A 15025-nucleotide genomic window follows, 5' to 3' on the forward strand; every position below is an offset into this window, starting at 1 on the left:
GCAAATACTAAAACTATGGAAAATAATATTCTTAACAAAATTGTGCTAATTTAAACCTTTTGATATGGAATAAAAATGATCACCTCTAATTGCACTGTGTTAATTTAAAACAGCTGTTCAAGTTTATATGCCTTATGGAATAGGCCATAAGTTGATTTTTAAAAATAATTCCCAAATGGCATTTATCTTTTCTCATAAAATAAAGCCTAAAAAAGATAGTCATTTTAATTTTATAATAAACCAAAGAACTCCACAAAAATATGGATGATGAGTAAATGGGGCATTATTTTTATGATGAGTGAATACTGGGTATGTTCAGCTTTCCAATAATCATCTCATGCTGTGGCCAATAATTCTCTAATTCCTGTGGAGTGAAATTAGCTTTTAAGTGTTTAAGGCTGGAATTTCTCTCATTCATATATAACTATTGAGTTAATTTTTGGAAAAAAAAACTTTAAAAGCCAGGAGATTGTTTTTTAATATTGTTTTTAGTGTTACTCAAATGACAAACATGTCCCTTGATAACAGGTATAAGCAAATATTTTCTGCGGAGGGCCAGATAGTAATATTTAGGATGATATATAAATATATGAAGGACCACACAGTCCGTCACAACTGCTCTTCTCTGGCAGTGGAGCCTGAAGGCAGCCGCAGACACCAAGGAAATGGATCGACATGGCTGTGTGCCCAAAACACTATATTAGGAAAACCCCGCAGCACCAGGATGGATGTGGTCTGTGGACCATAGTTAGCTGATCTCTGTTCTATAGAGCTCCTATTTTGACTAGGGTAAAATATACACGCAGGCATATATAATTGTATACTTGCACGTGTATACGTGTGTGCATGTTGATTTGAGAACCATAAAGATGAAACGAAAAAAATATGCACATTTAAGAATTTAAGGAAGGGCTTCCCTGGGGATCCAGTGGTTGAGAGTCCGTCTTGCAATGCAGAGGACATGGGTTCGATCCCTGGTTGGGGAACTAGGATCCTGCATGCTATAGAACAGCTAGGCCTGTGCACTTCAACTGGGGAGCCCGCCAGCCACTAGGGAGTCCATGCACCACAATGAAAGATCCCACATGCCTTAGCTAAGACTGTAAGCAGGCAAATAAATAAATTTTTTTTCAAGTTTAAAAAAAAGAATAGAAGGAAAAGAAGGAATTTAAAGAAGAAATAAAGGGTGGTACTTTATTTAGTATTCATTGATTAATTACCCAAAGACTCTTTCTGAACATGGTCCAGAACCGGTTTACCATTTTTATTTTGTACTTGAGGTTTCACTTGCTTTTGATCAAAACTACCCTTTAAAATTCTTTAGTCTTGTTATTGTGTATAGAACTCTATATAATAGAGTCTTATTGTGTATAGAACTAATATATATTCCAAATTTGAGAATCACTGAGCAAGACTAAAAACAAAGGATAGTTGTGTACAGAGTTCTGGGTGGTTGAATATTTTTTTCCTAAAATATCTCTCAAGTTATTTGAGGGAATGGAGAATTCTACTATATTTCTTTCCATCTGCAGAATTTTCTTCATTTTTAAATGTTAAGCCTTTCTATCTTTAATGTGCATTAATAGATTTGTTTTCTACTGTACATTGTATGTGGATTCCTGCAGGTTAAGTGACTTATATGTAAAAGCACTTAATACAGGTCCTTACCTGGTCAATGGTTGTCACTTTTGCATCAGACCCCTGTCTGTTTATGTCCATATACACATTTTTCTTTGAGGAATCACAGAGAAGAACTGAACGCCCTGTTCTATGTCTTTCCAAGTTTGCCCTTTCTTCTGGGTCTTTAAGAAGAGTTAATAGTTATTGGTTTGATTCTGAGAACTCCTTACTATTAGAGCAGCATCTTCCTTGAGAATGTGATGGGGTCTGTTTTACCAGGTGTGAAATCACATAGGCCTTGGTGAAGACACACAGAGATGCGTAGCTTTAGTCACCTATTTTAAAATAGGTTTTTGTTTAGTCACTAAGTTATGTCCAACTCTGTGTGACCCCATGGACTGCAGCACACCAGACTTCCCTGTTCTTTGCTATCTCCCAGACTTTGTTCAAACTCATGCCCATTGAGTTGGTGATGCTATCCATCTATCTCATCCTTTTCATCCCCTTCTCCTCCTACCCTCAATTTTTCCCAACATCAGGATCTTTTACAATGAGTCGGCTCTTCACTCAGGTGGCCAAAGTATTGGAGCTTCACCTTCAACATCAGTCCTTCCAGTGCATATTCAGGGTTGATTTCCTTCAGGATTGCCTGGTTTGATCTTTTTGCTGTCCAAGGGACTCTCAGGAGTCTTCTCCAGCACCACAATTCAATTGTAAGAGCACAACTTAAAAATGGGTCTCAGTTCTGCCCCTTGCCTTTAGTGGAATTCTAAGCAGAACTACTAATCCAGAATGACTTTTAGTATCCTGAATGTCAAAATAAGTTTAGTACTCTAGAAAGAAGATGTAATTAGTTGATTAAAAAAAAATTCCCTTCCAGCCTGGCTATAGAGAATCAATGCAAACTGGGCTAAAGGCCCAGTCTTTTAAGGCTTACTGGACATAATTAATGATTTACCAGGATGAATATATTCTCTTGGGAGAGATTACAATTGCCTGTTATTTATTAGCTGAAAACAATTTAAACAACTTAAAATATTATTATAATAAAATTTAATTATATTAAAATATTTAAAATATTATTCACTGGAGTGAAGCTAAAAAGTAAAAAAAGTCTGCAAAAGTTAGCATTTTTACTTCTCTATTCGAAACACTCAGAAAAGGACCTTGCTCTTTATAAATGCTCAGTGTATAACTATTAAGAACCATCATGAAATTCATCTCATAGTCTCATATTTACACAATATAAGAGTAAAGCCATAAGTTGAATTTGATATTGACCAACATAATGTAATTGTAACATGTGGATCAGAGATTAAATTATTAATTTCCTAAATTCTTTTTTTTTTTTTTTTACAGAAAGAAACCAGAACATATTATCAACCCTTTGAGAACACAATATAACAAACTTTACCATTTTAATACTTCTTTGAACAGGTAAGACCCTAGCCTCTCTAAAGTAAGAGTTACACATAATTGTGAAAAATAACCACTTATTAACTGTATTTTTAAAAAAATTTTTAATAAATAAATTTTAATTCATTTTAATAAGGGAAAATATACATGCCTTTTATAGCTAATACATTTAGGATTATTAAAATGACCTTTTGTAATGTTTTAAATGCTTTCATAGTAAAAGAACAAAAAAATATTTCTCTGAAATGAGGACTGAATTAAGCCTGTCTCTCCTGCTATGGTTAACAGAACCAATAGTGTTTTCTCAACACTATGTGCCAGGTGTGGTCCTACGTGACTTAGCTCATATTAACTAAACCTATAACAGCCCTGTAAGTAGCTATAAGGATACTCATTTTGTAGATTGGGACGTGAGGCAGAGAGAAAGAGGGCAGGTAGTTGTAGAGATTCACCCAAGGTTGTATACTTGGGTCTGGGAGCAAGTCACTGGGAAAAGTATCAGCCCAGCTATTATTGTGAGGCTGGTTGTGATAGAAATGTCTAGTCATCAGATTCTCCCTTGTTTTAAGTTGATTCTATCTGAATTTAAGGAAGAAAAATTACAATGCATTTACCAAAAAGTCATGACAGACAAAATTTATTTGATGTTTGTACTTGCTACCTTACAAGTGTTGCATGAGTAAATGAAGGAACATATATATTTTAGCTCAGTGTACAAGCAGAAAGAATATTTTGCTTGATTTCGTATCTTTCTTTAGACTCAATTCCTATGATAAAAGCAGAATAATATTACCAAAAAAATAAAGATGAGTGATTTCTTATTCTAGGAGATGAAAAATGTATTTTCATTAAATTTCTTGCTGTTGGAACTACTGAATATACAGTCTTAAATTGGCCATAGCAATATGAACTTTACTGCTTTAATTATTTCTCTATTATTTTATTTTTAATCAAGAAAATCTACAAAATTTTCAGAGTGAAATATAGGAAATATTGGGGCTTCCCAGGTGGTGCAGGGATAAAGACTCTGCCTGCCAATGCAGGAGGCACAAAGAGACATGAGTTCAATCCCTGTGTAGGCAAAGATCACCCAGAGGAGGAAATGGCAACCCAATCCAGTATTCTTGCCTGAAGAATTCCATAGACAGAGGAATCTGGTGGATTATAGTCTGTGGAGTCACGAAGGAGCCAGACATGACTGTGTGACTGAGCACAAACACACACACACAGGAAATATTATGATAAATACCCAAGGATCAGCCCCATGAATTTGAAAACATGCTAGCATTCAGCTTTGTTGAAATCTTTTCTAAAGAAACAAACTTTCCCTTTCTTCCTAAAATGTGTCACAACCCTGAAGATGATATAGCCTTCCTGTGTTTAATGACTTCCTAACTTTAATGACATATGTATGAGAGAACATTCCATAGGATCATTTACATTTTGACAGTTTGCATAAATGGTGTCATACTGCAGATATTCTTTTGTACCTTGCCTTCACCCAGCACTGTATTTAGAGATTCATCCATGTTAATACATGAAGATCTGATTGACTCATTCTGTCATACAGTTGACTCATTTGAATGTTTTAGTCATCCGGTGCTCAGTATTGTTATTTATTTCTAAATAACTTTCAGCTTTTGGAAGATTTAATGCTAAAATGGCTTAAGTGTGGCTTTCAAAGCATCTCTTGAATTTTATAAGAGATCCAAATATCTTAATATGTGATATCATGCCAATTCTGTTTCTGTTTCATTCTTTTCCTATTAGAAAAACTTTTGGTTATGGGCTTTTTTTTTTTTTTTTTTTGGCTCTGAGTAGCTTGCTCAGTAATGGTATTCATATTTTTTACTGCTTTGCCATAATACAATAATTACAATCTGTTTTATTTCTCCATAGATGAAATACTGACTATTCCCAAATACAATATTTGGCAATCTTTACAAAGGTAAATATTACCTTTGAAATTTAAAAGATGCGTAAAAGAAAAACACTCTTGTTTGGCCCATATTAATTGTTCATATTCCCTTCAAAAATCATGAGAGAAACTTTTAAAAAAGGATTTTTTTCTTATTTTTCTCTATCACTACATTTAAGTTTATAGTTCATTTAAGGTAAAAGAAATATCAGTATATATACCAGTAAGATTTATAGACATTGAATATTTTATAATTTTTTTATTTTCTTTTTAAATTTATTTTTGATTGGAAAATAATTGCTTTACAATGTTCTGTTGGTTTCTGCTGTACAACAATGTAAATCACCATCCCCTCCCTTTTGAATCCCTCTCCGACCCAGACCCCATCCCACCCTTCTAGATTGTCACAGATTACTGGATTGAGCTCCCTGTGTTATGTAGCAACTCCCATTATCTATCTGTTTTACATATGGTAATATATGTTTCAATGCAACTCTCTCAATTCATCCCACCCTCTTCTCCCCCCACTGTGTCAAATAAACAACTCAATCAAAAAATGGGCAGAACACCTACACAGACATTCTCCAGAGACATAAAGATGACCAGCAAACGCGTGAAACGATGCTCAGCATCACCAATTATTAGAGAAATGCAAATCAAAACCACAATGAGGTATCACCTCACACTGGTCAGAGTGGCCATCATCAAACAAATCTACAAACAATAAATGCTGGAGGGGATGTGGAGAAAAGAGACCCCACTTGCACTGTTGTTTCCTGAAGGGAATTACTACTCTGAGGGTTGGGAGAGAAAGAAGAGAGAAACTAAACTTTGCTGAGCAAATATAAATACATGTAAGATTTACTGTACAGCTTGCAGGTCACAAGAGCAATGCAATTTTGCAACTGAGGCCCATATATTTCGGGAAACTTAATAAGATCATATACTGGTTGCATAGCCTAGATTCAAATTCATCTGTCTCAGACTTCAAAGCTAAGCTCCCTACCAGAAAAAGAATGGGGGAAACATAACCTGTTTTATGCGTAAATAGCAGTTTCATTTATTCCACCAATGATGTTACGATCATGTTTTAAACGTTGAGGGGACTGATGTGAGAAAAGTAAGGAAGGCACCTTATCTACCCAAAGAGAAAAACAGGATATTGATAATGGCTTTCAGTGATCCCATAATGGTGACTATTAGATATCTCTATTTTGCTATGCTATCTTAACACTGTATAGGATAACAGAGGTGAAAAGGCTTTGTAAATGTCAAAAGCTTTGTAATCGTGTGCTAATATTACTGATTATTTTGTAAAATTTAGAATTGAATGTTTCAAACTTAATACATGTAATTCTTAGTGTAAAGATTGATAATCTCTCTGACATTCAAGTCTTACTACTTCATTTAATATCAGCATCTTTTTGACACAAAAGCCCCATGTAAACATTTAGAGTATAGTAAACAACTCTGACAGTTGCATTATTTCTGGACTCCACTACCTATTAGAGGAATAGTATTTAACCCAATTAAGCCTCATCACAGATAGTAACAGTAACAAGCTCATCTCTGTCCAGAATCTAACCATTTCTCATTGTCTTTACCGGTTTTGTTGGAATCCACTCTCTCTCACCTTAGCTAATGCAATAGCCTTCTATGCTCAGTCTTGCTCTTGTATAATCTATTGTTCACATAGTCTGATCTTTTATGAATCAATTGATATGACTCTCTCGTTCAGAATTCACCATTGGCTGTCTTTAATAGTCAGAAGAAAACCCACACTCCTACTATGGCCAACAAAGTGCTGTATCAGCTGACATCTTCTACCTCCCTGACATCATCTCCATATCCTCTCTATGTAATGTAATGTGATATTCTGACATTGTGATATTCTGGGCTCTCTCTGGACTGGTGTCTCTGTCTTGGTGGACCCTCACTTTTTGAAGGATTAGAGAGGTATGCAAGGGTTACTTTGGAATACATACATTATCTTTAATGAATACCAGTGATGGTTGTTGCCCTTTTCACGATTCTTTCAGTTTGCCCATCACTTCTGGAATGCTGAGGAACTTTCCTGCCTCTTTTTGATGCATAATTTTATAGCATTTTGATAATATTGTATCCTACTGATATGTAATCTTGAATCTTAATTTATAGCATCAGAAAAACAGAGACAAATTAGCTAAGTGGAAATGAGAAAATGATTTTAAAAGCAGAAAATATTTATTTTCGTATTCCATGTCATGTTTTGTCTACCTAATAATAATAATATTTGCCACAGCCTGATATTTCTTTGATATTTCTATATCTTCAGAATAGATTTACACATTTTCCTGAAATGTTGTTGGGTGAAGTTTATCCTTTAAGACAATATTCTGTAAAACATAGGGTGATTTTTTTGTTTCATTTTTACAATATTCCTTAGAAGCAGAACTTGATGAGTATTTACACTGTTGAGAACATTTGGCAAGAGAAAGACAAACAGTAGGACCACAATACCCCAACAGTTAAGGGGAAGAGAAAAAGAGACCTGCTATTTTCACCATCCTTTCTGAAAACAAGTACCTTTGACTTGTGCTGACTAGTGTCTCATCAGCATTCAGCTCTGGTCCATGGCACTCTGTGCAAGTAATTTTAAAGGCAGATTTAAACATTCTAAAAGTAAATTTTGTTGGTAAGTTAGAATATCAGATGTTCCCTGTATGAAAGCCTTTTCTAATCTCTACTATCAGCTGGCAGTTGTACCCAGACCCCAAACCATTCTGGCTCTAACTGAGTAAGAATCTATTCCAGCGGTGAGGTTTTGAAGAGGGATGTCTCTTGGTTAACTCGAGACAGAAAGAGGGAGACTTGCCCACATACTCTGGCACGAGTTAAAATAACAATAACAGTCCTCCTACTCAACAGCCTGAGTCATAAGCACATTCTACTGAGTTCTCTGCAATTCTGAGCAGATTGTTTGGGCTGCAATTCTGTAGGCAGAGTTGGGAACCACCTGCTGCAAAAAGGCTATAGTTCTTGTTCAGAGGATGCTGTTATTAAGTCTGGCCTTTTCACAGTTTGGCCAGATGGAGATAGGAAAAGACAAAATTTTGGTTTTGATGAGCACTTTTTCTCAGAATAAAAGTAATGGTTATTATGCATTTAGTCCTTTCATTTGGCCATGAGTACAATTTCCTTAATAAGGGAGGCTTACTGTGGGAATTCTTAAAATATGGTTGCCTTCAGAAAATTCTGTAGACCTATTGTAGCCTTTCTCAGTCAGTTTGGGGAAGGGGTGAAAGCCAATAAGAAATCTAAGTTTTGCTTAAACAGAAGAGGGAAAATTCTTTTCTGGTCACTGAAGTGCTTTATAATGCAAGTGCTAAGCACTAACCCCTTCAGCATGGGCCTCCAATGGGAAAGATTGAGGGCAGGAGGAGAAGAGGGCAACAAAGGGTGAGATGGTTTGGTGGCATCACTGCCTCGATGGGTATGAGTCTGAGCAAACTCTGGGAGATAGTGAAGGACAGGGAAGCCTGGTGTGCTGCAGTCCATGGGGTCACAAAGAGTCAGACAACTGAGCAACTGAACAACAGCAATGTTTATCTGAACCTTTGATGAGTTTCCATCTTCCTGACTCTTACATAATCCGGTTTTCCACCATGAAGCTTTTTCATATATATCAGATCATTTCTCTCCCCTTCTTAAAAGTTTTCTATAATATAAAGTTTCAAGCTCAGTAAGACTCTTCAAAACAGGACTCTAAGTAACCCCTTTTGGACAACCACCAATCCCTCTCTAACCATAGCAGACTACTTGTTGCTTCTTCAGCTTCAATTATTTCTCTTTGTACACCATGTTTGTCTCATGGTTTGCTTATTGCCTTTGTTATTTCTTCCTAAATATTCATTTTCCCCTTGTTTGACTTATAAAAGCCTGTGTCTTTTGAATTCAAATGTCATTCCTTCTATGAAGCTTTTTTCTCCAGCCTGAAAGGTAGTATTAATTGTGCCTTTTTAGAGAGGAAGCACTTTCATAGCCCTTTAATTGTACCTAGACTACAAAATAATCATCTTGCTGTGTAATTATTTTCATCTGTCTTTTTCCTCAGTTCTATATAATCATCAAAGGCAAATGTTTTGTCTTTGTTATATTTGTGTCTCCAGAACCATGTTATTAGATTTGAAACAAACTAATATTTAATACATTTTTGTTAATAGCTAATAACAACAATAAATAGTAAATAATGACTGAAAGAGTGAATAGGTGGTATATAAGTGAGGAGTTAAAGAGGTAAAAAACAAATGAGCTATAACTCAAGGTAGCAGATTCACAAAACAGGTTTTATGATTGTGGTTGTTTTTTAATTGTCATTTTTGTGTGTGTGTGTGATTGTTTGTTATGGATTTTTTTTAAAGTATGTTTATAGTTAGAAGGAAGGAAGAAGCTGACACTGATTCTGCAAGATAATATTTAAGATGTTGAGGGAGAATGAAGAGGGACTGTGGAGACAGGAAGTAGACCAGATGTAAAGTCTTCTATCTTCTACCATCTCAAGAAAGGCAGTGCTTTCACTTTGTCCTTGGCGAATATGAGACTGTCCTAAGATTCTCTGAAAATAGTTGCAAATTTTTTTGTCCACCTTGGCCACAAGGCAGGCATTAGAATAGGACCAACTTGATGGCTGGGCTCTTTGCTCCATCCATACCAGAAAAAGAGAGGGCTGTGAAGAAGGTAATATAGGAGGAGCAGCAGGAAATGTTCTTGCCTCAAGCTGACTCTTCCTTCTCCCATTCCAGCACCCTTGACCTGTCCTAGCTGCTGTTGGGATCTGTTGTGCAGGCAGCAGATAGAGGATGGTTACTGAAATTTGTTTCTTTAAACCCTGTTACTTCTATTAGTATCATCCCTTCTTTTTCTAATCTCATTATATATTTCTTCCAATTTTTCTCTAAGTACATTAATTGGGATTGGATAAAAAAGAACAAAAACTAGATTCAAAAGTATGTTACAACTTTTATTGTTCATTTAACATTCCTGGCTGAGTGTTTGAATTTGGAGGATGTCTTTCTTCTTCATAGTCAGCCCGGCATCCAGATTCCTTTTATTTATAGCTTTACTTTGTTATTGTCTCCAGTAAGCTGGTAGAAGGGAAAATACCACAGAGGAGCATATGGGAGTGTATATGAGCAAAACCTAGAGACAGACAAATGACGCCTGCTCGCATTCATTGGTTAGAGCTGGGTCATGTGGCCAGATTTAAGTGCAAGGGAGGTTGGGAAATGTAATCCTACTGTGTGCTAAGGAAAAAGAAAGAGATTTGATAAACTGCCAGTAGTCTCCAAAAGAAAATGTGTCTATGGCATTAATATATTTGAACAGTTAGATCAAATATTTCAAGCCCTGGCAAGAATAGATGCTATTTATATGTAGAGATAAAACTGTGAATCATAATTTCAGTATCATGTTAAAATAATAAATGTAAATACATCAGTTTATCAAAATTAATTCTTATGGGAGTACACAAATGAGATATTTTTAAAAGCCCTCCTTATAGAAATGAATGTTGTCTCCGAAAGGATAATGACTCAAAAAGCATAGTGCCTGATACTACTATTGGTTTTCTTCAATAGCTGCTTGCTAAAAGTATCAAATGATTAATTTATAGATGTAAGAAGCATCCTTGTAGGACAGGGCTTCCCTTGTGGCTCAGCTGGTAAAGAATCTACCTGCAATGTGGGAGACCTGGGTTCGATCTCTGAGTTGGGAGGATCCCCTGGAGAAAGGAACAGCTACCCACTCTAGTATTCTGGCCTCGAGAATTCCATGGACTGTGAAGTCTATGGGGTCGCAAAGAGTCGGAAATGACTGAGCGACTTTCACTTCACTTGTAGAACAAAATTAATATTTGTATTCTGGTAAGTTTCTAAAATGCATTATAAAAAGACATGAATTGAGATAGTCAAATAAAAACTCATTTTAAACTGAAGAAAAAGGTGTCCTTGTCAAGAAAAAATAAATAAAGGTATAGTATTGAGGAAAATTTCTACTTTTGCAAAAACTTTTAAAGAATTTTGATATTTAAATGAACTCACAAGTAGTATAGGCCCCATATTATATTTTTCATTTGTTTTATCAGTACTGTTTATTTGGAGAGCAGTGAATATTGTCATTTATATGGAGGGTAGCCATGCATCTGATTATTTTATCTGACTGGAATATGGTGTCATAGTATTGTATAAAAATCATTCAATTTTGTAGAATATTTAGCTAATATTTAGCTAATTATCTGCTAATAATTCTATCACAAAGTTTCAGGTTCCTGTGACTGTGGAACCCTTGTGTTTTCATGTACATACTGCATTGTAGTAAGCGTATGGTTGCTGATTTTCCTTGAAGGTAAAAAGTCCTTTTCGCTTTGAGAATTGGTAGCAATTTAACCAAGTTCTCATGGCATCAGAGAACATTTTAAAATGAAGATACCCTAATAAAAATAGCTCTTCTACCAAGAAAAACAGTTTAATGTGTAAGAAGAATGAAAAGTGATAAGCAGAAATCCATCTTGGCTAAATCTGCAGGCTGATCCCTTCTGAGTGTTTCTGTCAGATCTTTCTTTCTGAGCAGTATAGTGATTTACTTAAACATGCTAATTTCTTATGATTGATTTGTTTACTCTTTTCTTTTCTCACCTACCTTTCCATACATACACACTTTTTTTTTAAATGAATGTCAAAGATTCCAGTTGTACCATGTGCTCAGCAATTACTACAGAAGGCAGTTTGATTCTGAGACAGTTGTAGTCTGTAAGAGAAATTTAGAATTCACTAAAGCAAATACTTTAGTGAGGGGGCGCCAAAGCTTGACTCATTTAAAACCATTGTGAGCCAAACTCTAGGAAAGATCCGGTAGTAATCAATCAATCTTGAATGAAGAGCAAAGGGCCAAAACAATCAAAAAGACGTTTTTTCCAAGACAGACCACTGTGATACTAGAAAGTTCTTGCTACTGGGAAGCAGCATGTAAGCCTTTTTGTTTGGGGTTTATGTATTCCTTTTTGTTTACAACTTGAGTGGGTCTTGCCTTTGAAGCCTAAGAATTCTAAAGGAAGCTTTGTTTTAAAAGGAAGAGAAATTGCAAAGCAGAGTAATTTAAGATAATGTAACATAATATATATGCACACTCAAATATAATATTCAGACATTTACCAACTATGGATCATTTAAATATACACTACAGAAGGATTGTTTGAATGAAACATGAGAGCAGGGAAATTTTTCAATGAAGCTATGTAGGGAAGTAACATACTGATGTATAATTTTTATATAATTTTCTCATTGCAGAGCTGAGTGACTCTATTATGTAATTTAATTAAATCCCCTTTGTTTGTTTTTGGTTTTGTTTTCTTTAGTTTAGGAAACAGAGCCACAAATATATTGCTGGAGTCTATATCAAAGAGTGTTCTGCCTGTTTTCCTCTAGTAGTTTTATAGTGTCTGGTCTTACATTTAGGTCTTTTATTCATTGGGTTTTTTTTTTTTTTTAATCTGGTTTTGGAGAATGGTCTAATTTCACTTTTTTTTACTTGTAGCTGTTCAGTTTTACCAGCACTACTTACTGAAGAGACTTCTTTTTACCATTGTGTATTGTAGCCTCCTTTGTCATAGATTAATCATGTGGGTTTATTTCTGGGCTTTCTCTTCTGTTCCATTCACCTGTGTCTGTTTTTTGCTGTATCATGCTGTTTTGATTACTATAACTTTATGGTATAGTCTGAAATCAGGAGTGTAATTCCTCCAGCTCTGTTCTTCTTTCTCAAGATTATTTTGGTTATTTGGGGTCTTATGTGTTTCCAAACAAATTTTAAAACTCTTTTTTCTAGTTCTGTGAAAAATGGCATTGGTATTCTAATTAGGGATTTTATTGAATCTGTAGATTACCTTGGGTAGTATAATCATTTTAACAGGATTGATTCTTCCAACCCAAGAACATGGTATATCTTTCCATTTGAAATATTTGTACATAGATACTACATTGAAAATCCTCCTAATTCTTATTTTTCAAAAGAGTTTAAATCATGGCAGGTCTCTTTTGCTACTGTTGTTTCTGGTGTCTGGAATCTGCTTGTCCTGTTAGCACCCTGTGATCAGAGCTGCCATCACCTCTCAGATGATGACTACAGTAGCCTTCTACTTTCCTCTCTGTCTCTCCTCTTTTCCCTGTTGTGGTCTGCCTTCCACACAGCAGCCATAAAATATTTAAAAAGTTCGTACCACACTCCTCAAAATTCTGCAAAGGCTTATCATACATTTTCTCCAGCTTTTTTGAAATATAATTGACATTTAACATGTAAATTTAAAGTACTCAATGTGATTTGATACATTTACATATTGCAAAATTATTACCACCAGAGCATTAACTATCACCTCCATCACCCCATATAATTGTGTGTTAGTCACTCAGTTGTATCCAACTCTTTGTGACCCCGTGTACTGTAGCTTGCCAGGCTTCTCTGTCCATGAAATTCTCCAGGCAAGAATACTGGAGTGGGTTTCCATTTCCTCCTTCAGGGGATCTTCCCGACCCAGGAATCAAACCCGGGTCTCCTGCATTGTAGGCAGATTCTTTACTGTCTGAGCCATCAGGGAATCATTTATTTTTTATGGAGGGAACATTTAAGATCTACTCTGTTAGCAACTTTGGAGTATACAGTATGCAGTATTTAGATCCCCAGATGTTATTGATCTTATAACTGAAAGTTTGTACCCTTTGATCAATATTTCCCCATTTCTCCCCCTTAGAAATAAATCCATACTCTTGACCCAAGTTCTGCAGGATCTTACACAACCTGGCTCCGCTTAGTTCTCGTAGCACTCTTCCTGCATCTTACTCCAAGTCAGCCTCAAATACAAGAAGTTAATTCACATCCCAAAGCCTCTGTATTTATAGCACCACCTCTTTCTTGGAGCATCCTTATCTGATTCTTTAAATAGCTAGCATCCTCCATGTTATTTAAGTCTCTGCTCCAAACTCATCTCCTCAGAGATGTTTCTCTGACTACCTTACAGAAAATAGTGGTTTCCTCTTGCCCTGTTATCTTCTCATTTAAAGTTTTGTATTAAATATGTGACATGTGAGGTTAAATAATTTAATATAAATTAATATTTAGTTCAAATTAAGTTTAAGATTTTAACTAGGTGTTTGGTTACTGTAAGATTACCTCATTAAAATATAACTTTCATGAGGGTGGGAATTTTGCATGACCTATGGGGCACTGAGTGACTTACCTTTGTCTCAAAATAAATATCTTATATCCTTTCCCCATCTCTAATCCCACTACTACTACTTTAATTCAAACTCCTATATGCCCTCTCAATGATTATCACATTATGACCAACTATCCACTTTTCCTGATTCTGATCATAATCTTCTATATCCCTGCCAATGGCTCATTTTATCATTCATTATCAGTTTAAAGTTTCTCAGTGGGGTACCATAATGATAAAATTTGTACTACACAGCCTGACAGGATCTTCATCATCTGGACCCTTGCTGGGCATTCTGAAGCAGCCTTAATGTTTTCCAGCATGTTTCCAGTTCTGTTCTACCCCTAGATCATATTATTGCTGATTTTGTGCTTAGAATTATGCCACTATCCACTATGAATGCCCTTGAAGATTGAAAGCACATTTTGCCATTATGAAGTCTCTCATGACTTTTTTATTTTATAGGAACTTCCGTAGAATCCCTGTTTATCTCTATTAAGGCGTTTTTCATATTGCCACTTAAATATACGTTGACATGTTGATTTCTCTCAATACCTTCTAAAGACCAAAAGCTGAATCTTGCTGCTGTTGTTGTTTTTGTTCAGTTGCTAAGCCATGTCTGACTCTTTGAGACCCCATGGAGTTTAGCTTGCCAGGCTCCTCTGTCCACTGTCTCCCAGGTTTTGCTCAAATTCATGCCCATTGAGTCGGTGATGCTATTTAACCATCTCATGCTCTGCCGCCCTCTGAGTCTTGCTAGCATTTGCATATCCTCAGCATCTAGAACCATGCCTGTGACATAATAGATGTTTAGTGCATATTGTTAA

The 15025-nt window shown here is 35.6% G+C and overlaps 1 protein-coding gene across 30 annotated transcripts in view; it reads left to right on the forward strand.

Moving 5' to 3' along the window:
• MAP2 (microtubule associated protein 2) overlaps positions 1-15025 on the forward strand; it is a 298803-nt gene that overhangs the window by 192705 nt on the left and 91073 nt on the right. For 25 of the 30 annotated variants that reach the window (XM_069578200.1, XM_069578205.1, XM_069578214.1 and 22 more), the window contains one exon: positions 2980-3057. The exons of the other annotated variants lie outside the window; for them this stretch is intronic. The gene's annotated coding sequence lies outside the window, so the exon portion shown is untranslated. The remainder of the gene's footprint in view (positions 1-2979; positions 3058-15025) is intronic. 30 annotated transcript variants of the gene reach the window in all.

This window comes from Ovis canadensis, chromosome 2, assembly GCF_042477335.2.
Source record: "Ovis canadensis isolate MfBH-ARS-UI-01 breed Bighorn chromosome 2, ARS-UI_OviCan_v2, whole genome shotgun sequence".
NCBI classification, from domain to species: Eukaryota; Metazoa; Chordata; class Mammalia; order Artiodactyla; family Bovidae; genus Ovis; species Ovis canadensis.